The sequence below is a fragment of the Penaeus chinensis genome, chromosome 12, assembly GCF_019202785.1.
Source record: "Penaeus chinensis breed Huanghai No. 1 chromosome 12, ASM1920278v2, whole genome shotgun sequence".
NCBI classification, from domain to species: Eukaryota; Metazoa; Arthropoda; class Malacostraca; order Decapoda; family Penaeidae; genus Penaeus; species Penaeus chinensis.
Window position 1 is genome coordinate 18,248,958 of NC_061830.1, and position 10,000 is coordinate 18,258,957.

Below are 10,000 nucleotides of genomic sequence, written 5' to 3' on the forward strand. Positions count from 1 at the left end.
AGCAGGCCATTCTATAGGAGCTTAGACATCAGCCAGGTCCGTGCTACTGCAGCACAAGACCGAGTGATCATAGGAGGAGACTGCAATGCACACTACCCCATCCTGGCTTTCTGCAGGGCACCGAATGCAGTAGGCTATCACATAACCAATGAACTTGGGACCTAGATCTCATCTTGGCCACTGCGGTTCTGGTGGAGAGAATCAGATGGTGTGTCGATGAGACTGTCACAAGTGACCAATATGGCACTGTTATTACCCTCATGGATGCTGGCTCAGCCCAAATGCCACAAACAAATCCAAGATGGAAAACAGACAAAGCCAACTGGCAAGCCTTTCAGAATGCCGGCCCACTGTCTTGGATGCAGAGAGCCCCCACAGAGTGAAAATGCTGCTTGAAGCCAGACTTATCAATGGCATAAATCAAGCAGCCTTACAGACCATACCTAAAACTCGGCCTTGGCCAAGGAGTTACAAAGACGCCTGGTATTTTAATGACGAGGTTAAGGAGGTCAACCACTGAGTGAACACGTGCAGAAAAAAGAATCCGAAAGCAAAGAACCCCTGACAACCTAGCCGTTCTAAGGGAAGTGGTCAGGGATTCCAAGGAAACTGCCAAAAGAAGGCAGGAAAAGTGGCTGGAATGGTGTGAGTCCTTTGGCCACTGAACCACCCTTACAGAGCTGTGGCAATGGGTCAGGCAAGCTACCAGCCGCTCTGCCCCGAGGTGCACACACCACAGCCCTCAATCAGAGGCAAACATACTGGTGCCTGAGTTCTCTGCAAGAATGATCAGCAACAGCCTGCCAGCCGAACTGAGGGCAAACCAAGAATGCCTACAATCAGACAGACTTGCTCATATCAGAGAAAGGGCAGCCAAACCCGATAACTCAGATGTTTCTTTTCTCTGGGGGAACTAAAGACCTACAAAAACAGTTCTCACTTAGCCCGGGTTCTGATGGGATCTTGTACCCCATCATTTCCCATCTAGGGCTGGCAGGTGAGCTTGCATTCCTGCAACTCATCAAGTCCTGGGAAACTTCCACTCTACCCCAGAGCTGGAAGAGGGCTACCATAGTTCCCATCCCAATACCAAAGGAGCCAGGGGAGTACCACCCCATCTCTCTCCTCAGCTGTCTGGCCAAGACGGCCAAGAGGATGGTACCAAACCGACTCCAATTAAAAATGGGACCCCCACATGAACACGTCCATGGGTTCACAAGGGGCATGAGCACACCACACAGCATAGCCCTGCTCTTAAGCACAATTAGCACTGTCACATCTGGTAGTATTCCTAGACCTGGAAAAGGCTTTTGAATTAGCAAGTCCTCTTGCTATTCAGGAGAGCCTGATCCAGAAGGGAATCAGAAGAAAGTTCCTGGTCTGGATAAGTGACCATTTCAAGAATAGAATAGCCAAAGTCAGATTCCAAGGTCACCTATCACAGCACAAGCCACTAGAAAATGGAATACCACAGGATGGGGTCCTCAGTCTAGCCCTATTCAACACCCAACGTCCTGTATCCTCAACATACACCTCCCAGTGGGGTGCAAGATCATCTCCAATGCAGACAATCTTGCAATCATTTCCACTGGACCACACTGCCTAAATAGAGCCCAGCGCTGTCTCCTTGTATCTGAGGAGTGTTGTAGGACAGGACTGAAGATCTCTGCAGCCAAATCAAAAGCCATGGCTTTGAGACACAATATTCAAGGCACAAGTCTGAGAATCCAGGGGATGGAATGGGAGTGGGTCCAGGTCATCCAGTAAGGATTGACCGGACCCTCTTCTTCCACAAGGAGGTTCAGTACCTGGTTGACCGAACCAAAACAAGACTTGAGAGCAATGGCTGGGAGACACATAGGAGCCAGACATAAAGTACCAAGATCATTCTATGTATATGCCGTCCAGCCCATTATGGACTATGCTTCTGTTTCCCTGATTGCCATAAAGCCAAAATTCAGAGAGAAACTGGAGACAGTTCAAAATGAAGCTGCCAGGACCTGGACTCACGAATTGATCTAATGACAGCACAGTTTATTTTAAAGGTCATTCGGGTATCCTGAAACAGAAGCCTGAGGCAAAAAATACTCAGACGCCTAGAACAAGATCACGAGCTCTTTGCAAACAACTCCTGGCTGTCACACACAGCCAGGGTGTTGATATACTATCAGCTCAAATAACAACTACTTGCTAAGGGCATGGACTCCCCCCACCCTGATTTTACCGAAGCCCCGCCGGGGCATAAACTTTGATCGAGTTCTCTGTTATGAGCTTGTTAAGGAGAAAAAATCATTAGCCCATGCCTAGTCTAAAGGCAGAAGCCGAGAGAGTCATTGCAGCCATCACTCCTGTATGTATGTGTGTGTGTGTGTGTGTGTGTGTGTGTGTGTGTGTGTGTGTGTGTGTGTGTGTGTGTGTGTGTGTGTATGTGTGTGTGTGTGTTATATATCATCATCCGCCAGTATCCGTCCACTGAAGGACGTAGGCCTCTCCCAATCTTCCTGTCGCGTTTTTTGCTTCCAGTCTTTGACCTCAAATTCCGTTATTTCATTACGCCATCTTGTCGTTGGTCTGGCCCTTGAATCATTTCTTCTTTTTAATATTCCTAAGTATATCTTACACTTTGTCTGCTCCCTGATCCACGTCGCCTTCATCCGATCTCTTAGGCTAATTCCCAGCATCTCCATTCCTCTTTGGGCACTTATTAGTTTCCTCTAGTTTTATTGTTGCAATTTCTCCTGGTTCTACCATAAAGTCTGTGATGCTTTCGTCTTTACCTGGTGTTTTCTCTCTATACCTTTAAGTAATCTATATTTCTTCTGCTGTTATGTTGCTTCTATCCGTAGTTGTTCATTAGAGTTGTATAAATCTCTGTAAAAGTCTTCCGCTACTTTCATTTCATTCTTGCTATATGACATATCTCCGTCTGGTTTCTTTATTGCCTACATTTGATTTCTCCCTATTCCGAGTCTCATTTTAGCTGTTTTCATGCTGGTACTTGAGATCACTGGTTCATTTATTATTTCAGTATTGAATTTCCGTGCATCTTCCCTCTTCTTTTTCTTTAGAGTCTTTGTTAGTTCAGCTTATTCTATTTTGTCCCTGTTTGACGATAGTTTCATTACCCCGTTTGGTGTCTACCGAGAGCTTGCTGGAACTTTGCTTGACGTTCTTACCGCCTAATTCAGGTGCAGCTTCCTTTATTTTGTCATTGAACGGTTTTTTGATTTTGCCAATGTTATGATCTTCGTCACTGAGAGGAGAATATCTGATTTGGATGTTAAGGCTAAATTCTGTCGCCCTAGTTTTTAAGTTAGCTTTGGCTGCGGTTCTCGTGAGTTTCCTTTTCCTTCTGAGGTGTAATTTAATTTGGCCTCTGACCATTCCATGGCCGCTACCAACATTTACTTTATTAATGAGTGGTATTGTTATAGTATATCGCGCCTATTTAAAATTATGAAGTCAGTTTCTTTTTTTGATGTCAGATGGCAACCTCCATGTCCAATTCCGCTCTAGTCTTTTTTCGAAAAATGTATTGATGATACTGAGTGATCGAAGCTCGGCAAACTCGAATAGCATTTGTCCCCTCTCATTCCTAGTGCCTGTTCCGTGATTCCCCACTGCGGTCTTCTTACCTATTTTAGCTTTAAAATCTGTCATATTACCTAGTTTGGCAATAAAATCTTCCTTTACCCTCCCTATTTTGGCATTAAAATTATCTGTTTTCTTAATCTTTTTGGTATTAGAATCTGTTTTCTTACCTATTTTGGCATTATAATCTGTCTTCCTACGTATTTTGGAATTAAAATCGTCTGTCTTCTTAACTATGTTGGCAATAAAAATGTTCTGTCATCTTACCTATTTTGGCATTAAAATCTTCTGTCTGCTCACCTATTTTGGCATTAAAATCTGTCTTCATATCTATTTTGACATTAAAATCTCCCATAATGATTGAGTTTTTGCTCTGTCGCTAGCTAAATGAACATCTTCAGAGAAGCTCTCTAGTTCGTCATACACATGCATACTTTCTCACTCAGTCCCCCCTTCATTCTTTTTTTCACCCTCCCTCCCTCCCTCTCACTCTCACTCTCACTCTCACTCTCACTCTCACTCTCACTCTCACTCTCACTCTCTCTCTCTCTCTCTCTCTCTCTCTCTCTCTCTCTCTCTCTCTCTCTCTCTCTCTCTCTCTCTCTCTCTCTCTCTCTCTCTCTCTCTCTCTCTCTCTCTCTCTCTCTCTCTCTCTCTCTCTCTCTCTCTCTCTCTCTCTCTCTCTCTCTCTCTCTCTCTCTCTCTCTCTCTCTCTCTCTCTCTCTCTCTCAAATTTACTAAAGCTGTTCAGCTCCGTCTGTAAACGACATTTTTTTTTTTTTTTTTTTTTTTTAAGAGAACCTCTTACTTGGAACTGGATGAACAGTGATTGTAGTTATAAGTATTGGTAAAGAGCACAACACACAAATAAAGAACACAATACGGAAGACTAGGACAGCGCTTGAGCGGGTGCGTGACCGGCAAAGGGGTGTGGTAGGGGGGGCCAGTGGCCGATAGTCTTAACCAAGGTCAATATAAGTATATACTTATAAAGACCTTGGTCTTGACGGTGTGACGGCGAGAGGCATTCTACTGAGTCAGATTATGTCAACCTTAATCTGCATTTTGGTTCCCCGCTAGGAGCGCGGATCTCGAAATCGCCTTGAAGATAGACGCACCCAAGCCACTTGGACCTCGCTTGGCTTGGCGTAGGGTCGCCATTGTTAAACTAAGATTCTTAAAAAATTATGCTTATATGACCGACATATCGCACGGCCATTTACTCGCGCCTCCACCTCAAGGCGCCATTGGGATTGTCTCAAGAGGTGACCATCTCTGTCTGGACCTGGCCATCTCGTTATCGCGTGCGTTGTCTGTGTATACAGTCTGTTCAGTATATATATATATATATATATATATATATATATATATATATATATATATATATATATACTGAACACACACACGTGTGTATCGCTAGGGTGTTTTTCTCGAGATGTATCGAAAAACAAAGATACATCGATAAATAAATTTACATAACACTCTCACTCACTCACTCACTCTCTCTCTCTCTCTCTCTCTCTCTCTCTCTCTCTCTCTCTCTCTCTCTCTCTCTCTCTCTCTCTCTCTCTCTCTCTCTCTCTCTCTCTCTCTCTCTCTCTCTCTCTCTCTCTCTCTCTCTCTCTCTCTCTCTCTCTCTCTCTCTCTCTCTCTCTCTCTCTCTCTCTCTCTCTCTCTCTCTCTCTTTCTGACTCACTCACTCTCTCACACACTTCCTCTTTCTATCTGTTTGTATGTGTATGTGTTTGTGTTTTTTTTTTCTCTCTTGCTCGCTCGTTCTATGGCACTAAAGTGTAAAAAGACTATCTACTCTTTTCCTGGTCATAAAGGAACAGCAGTTTTATTCTCTAGATTAATGCATTAAGTGCCATGAACGTACCTGTCAGTTGCAAGTATAATTGTTATTACTGATATATATCTGACACTTATCTAGATTTTTTCCCCAAAATATCAAAATTACATGTAAAGAAATATTTACAACTTTACTTGGTTTTGCTATATCCTTATTTGTTTTATTTGTTGTTATAGATAAATTTAACACTAAAAATGTGAGCTGCATTTATAAAATTCATATTCAAGTATTAAACAATACTGTCACTATTTAAAAGTTCAACAAAACAAAGTAATGCTGACAATCATTATCGTGGTGTTTACTTCCAAACAGTACAACTAATTACCCTGGAAATTTAAAGTCCCATACTTCAAAAAAGCATCTTATTGAGGAAAAATTTAACAATTTGTTTCATATCCAGATTTATGATACATAGAACTCTCAAGCCCATATGAAACCTGCAGGAAGCATATGATTTAATTAATTTTGAAACTATGAAAGGTCAGCCTCTACCATTCTCTGTTTTCTGTATTCATAGTTACTTCTGTTGCTTTATATATACATTTAATTTGTTTTCTTTGGTTTATTGTCCAGATTTCCATTGGAGAACACAATTGTTTTAGCAATGCGTTGGAACTCTTTTAGTGATGAAAAAAATGAATTCTTCAATGTGATCAGTACTTGGGTTACAAAACAACTTATTAAAAATGTTTAACAAGTTTTATTTTACAGTATATTACAGGAGCTAAAGTTTCATTCCAGTACCTCATCAAGAATATTGAAAGATAGCAAATAACTTAAAAGAGAACTGCATCAGATCATTAGCTGCAATGTCAAAATCAGAGAATTTAAATTAAAAAAAATACACTTAATGGTAAACATTATCCAAACACAGACTTATTAGTATTAATTAATTAATTTCAATAAATATTTTGACAGAACACAAATTTAACGGAAAACTGTCTGTGAAGACTGAACTTCACAGATGTGCAAAATACACTAGACTAGTTTACTATGTCATAGTTTAGAAAAGGTAAAACATAAGGAGTCAATGGTTGCATTTCTTATCTTCAAGATGTAGTAACTTCTGAACCACTTTAAGCAAACTTCCAAGCATTGTGAAGTACTTCATAATTACTTTCACAAAGTATCATAATTTATCCAATGATTAATACCTGCATTAAACTATAAATGCAGATAAAGTAACAAACCATGTTCCTTCTATAATACTGATTCTGGTATGTTAAGCTGTTTGTTTATCTTTACCTGCTTTATTTTTTCATCCTAGTGTCCATGTTTATGTAATAATTTTGTACTTGCAATAAAAAGTTATAAAACTGCACCTACTCTCTCTTCTTTATCATCACAATCTAGCAATTTAAAAATAGTACATTTTTAAACTATGGCAGAAATAAATTCTCAAATTATTCTACTTTCATTTCATTATACATAATAATTCATTGTTATCACGATGTGCACAAGGTCTTCATAAATCTGTATTTATCTTTCTACTCAACAATATGGAATTTATACATTATGTTACTCTTTTTTGTATATTTTCTGTTCCACAAAATCAATTTTATCCAAAGGAAATGTTTATATCTTTATGGCATTTATGATAAAATTTGCTAGATAATTTTGAATTTTCTTTCAACTTAGTATAGTATCATACATATGGATTTTGTACAAAACTATGTACTCCTGTGAGAAACGAGAAATTACTGTGGACTCTCCATTGTTCATCATCACTATCAAGAAGACATTACGTGCAACCTGTGGGTTGGACCAACACTTATGCGAGACACTGTCATTAAGACCCCATTACTGTCGAAGTTTTATTATGGTGAAAACACACATCACACTTCCTGACATTCTATCTATGTCTCTTCCTCACTGATCTATGTACAAATGTAGAAGACACTTATCTATTTTCTGTGTTCTTTTCTGTTAACGAAGTAAAATATATTTATAAAATGACTCAACATTGATAATGGATTACAAAGCAATGATAACAGTGTCTATAAAATAGAAAAGATTTCAGTCTTGTCTGCTTTGTATTACCTTAAAAAATTATCTTTTCCTAATCTTCTTAAATTACCTAATCACAGAGGTGTACATAAGTTAAAAATTCTAATGATTTTTACACCTCTGAAGATTGCAAAATTCTAACACATTGCAAAAAAGTTCACTGTACTTTTCATACTAATATGAGGTGAATTTTTTTCAAATATTTTCACTTTTTAAACTGGATAATGATATGACAACTGCAAAATAGTGACTTGCTAAAGTTGCATTGCCTCCTGCACAGTCTTATATCTAGGATTCCTGATCTGAATGGAGAAGGTGAAATAGCCAAGAAAGATACTGAAGTTTCACATTTTCTATGATGTCAGTGGCAGGAACATGGTTAACTGTATGAGAAAGAACTAGTTAAATGTGAAACTTTCTCTTTCTACTAGTATATACACAGAAAACCTGGCATTGGTGTATTTGAGAAATCATGTCAAAAAGAATTCTTTATTTAACATACACATCCTGGCCTGGATCTAGTTCTTGGTGAAATCAAAATACTTTCATAAGTGTGTCTTCTGAATACACAACAGGTTTAAAAACAAAAAACAACAGCCAAAGTGCCCCGCATTAAAAGGATGTTACTATGACCCTTATCAAAATATCTTCCATTTGATTTTGCTTTAATCTTCTAATCGTGCATACTCCAGCAGGCAAAATTTCCTTAGACCTTGGTAATGAAGGACAAAACAAGCAAATATTTGTTAATATTGGGTTTACAGAAAAAGTAGGAACAGCTGAATGATGTTACTTCTGTATAAAAGTCTTTGAAAGTGACATATAATAATTTATTGCAGTATTTCTGTTGCTTAAAAACTATTAATTAGAACATATTAGGAGACAATCTTCTTCAAAGTGACAGTTAACACAATTCATCTGGATATCATATCTTAAATTGTCATTTCAAAAAATAAATTACCCCTTCTTAAAAGAAACACTATAGGTCATTCTTTTTCAACTGTTACTGATGTGCAGTTAGTTTATGCAAAGTAATCTAAAAATAAAAATGTATTTATACTTTCAGTCTAAATAGCCCATGTTTTCTGTGTATATAAATATCAAAGCCCTAATAAATGACAAGAGGAAATTTGTGCCTACAAGATGAAGAAGGTTAAATAGTATACGTATTTAGATAAAGTTAAGTTTCCAAATAGAGCATGAAGACTTTAAAAGTTATTTGAATTGAGAATATTAGACTAAATGACAATGGAGATGCTATAAAACTTTCATCTTAGCCAATGAATCAACCATTTATATCATTATAAAATATGTATTGCTAAAAACTTTCTGTTCCTTTCTATCAGGATAACACTATAAAAATGCTTAAAAACTGGCTACACATTAGCAAACATCAACCAATGACATATTATGAAAGACTAGCCTTAACAACCACTAATATAAAACTAATTAGTAACGATTATCACCCTTGTAGACCCTATAAATGTGAGGCCGTTGTCAATCACTACATAAGGATGGTATTCTTCGGTGTTCTGTTAAGGATACAGTATTAATCAACACACCACCACCACCACCCAATTCCTAGAGCCCTAGGCCTCACAAAATAAAACTGTAGATTAACTTTTCAGACAAGAGGCATAACAATTTCAATGCAAAAGAAAAGTCATTTACCCTCATGAAAACATTATAAACAACTACTAAACCGTTATGCTAGTACAAAGTGCACTGCTTTAAAATATCCATGTAAGCAATAAAAGCATGTGAAAAGCAAAAAACCGTGTCTCTGCTTGGTTGAAAACATTGGGAAATTAAAAGTGCTGTCCATCATAGTTGACCTTTATGTAAACAAGATGGTCAACAGCTTTTATACACATCAACTGAGAGTCAGCTTATTTAGCATTTCCAACCTCTAATCACCTCAGTTGTCTACAAATCCACCATCAAAGGAAGACACATTTGTCGAGCAGTTTATTCTGAAGCTTTTCGTGCCTTGTGAATAATCTACAAGTACTGTTTTATCTTGATTTTTACTTTGGCTGGAGACTGCTATATCACACCAATACTCAAGTGCTTCTCATGTTCTGACTATTACCACTTTGCTTGTAAAAAAAGAAAAAGAAAAAAAAAAAAAATTGTATGTTATTATGCCAATTATGAGAATCTATGAAATGATAATCCTGTATGGGTGGAATTAATGATACATTCAGAATCAGTATATCAATTTCACTTCTTATTCCTTACACCATAATACTCTTCCCTAAATTTATTGTCTGTAGTCAAAAAATATATGAAATAAAAAACTTCAATGATTTTTTCAGATTTCTAGTTAACAATCTAAATGATGAACAAGTTTCTCTTTATACAGTTATTTCTACCATTCACACTTATATCTAAATTCAAAATAATTCTAAAAACATTATTAGAAACAATCCAGCTATATATAGATATATATATGATATATATGAAAACAAGTACACTAAGTACAATTGTGCTTTTTGATAAACTTCTTTGATTTAATAAGATAACCAGCACTGAGGCCTTTCACTCTGC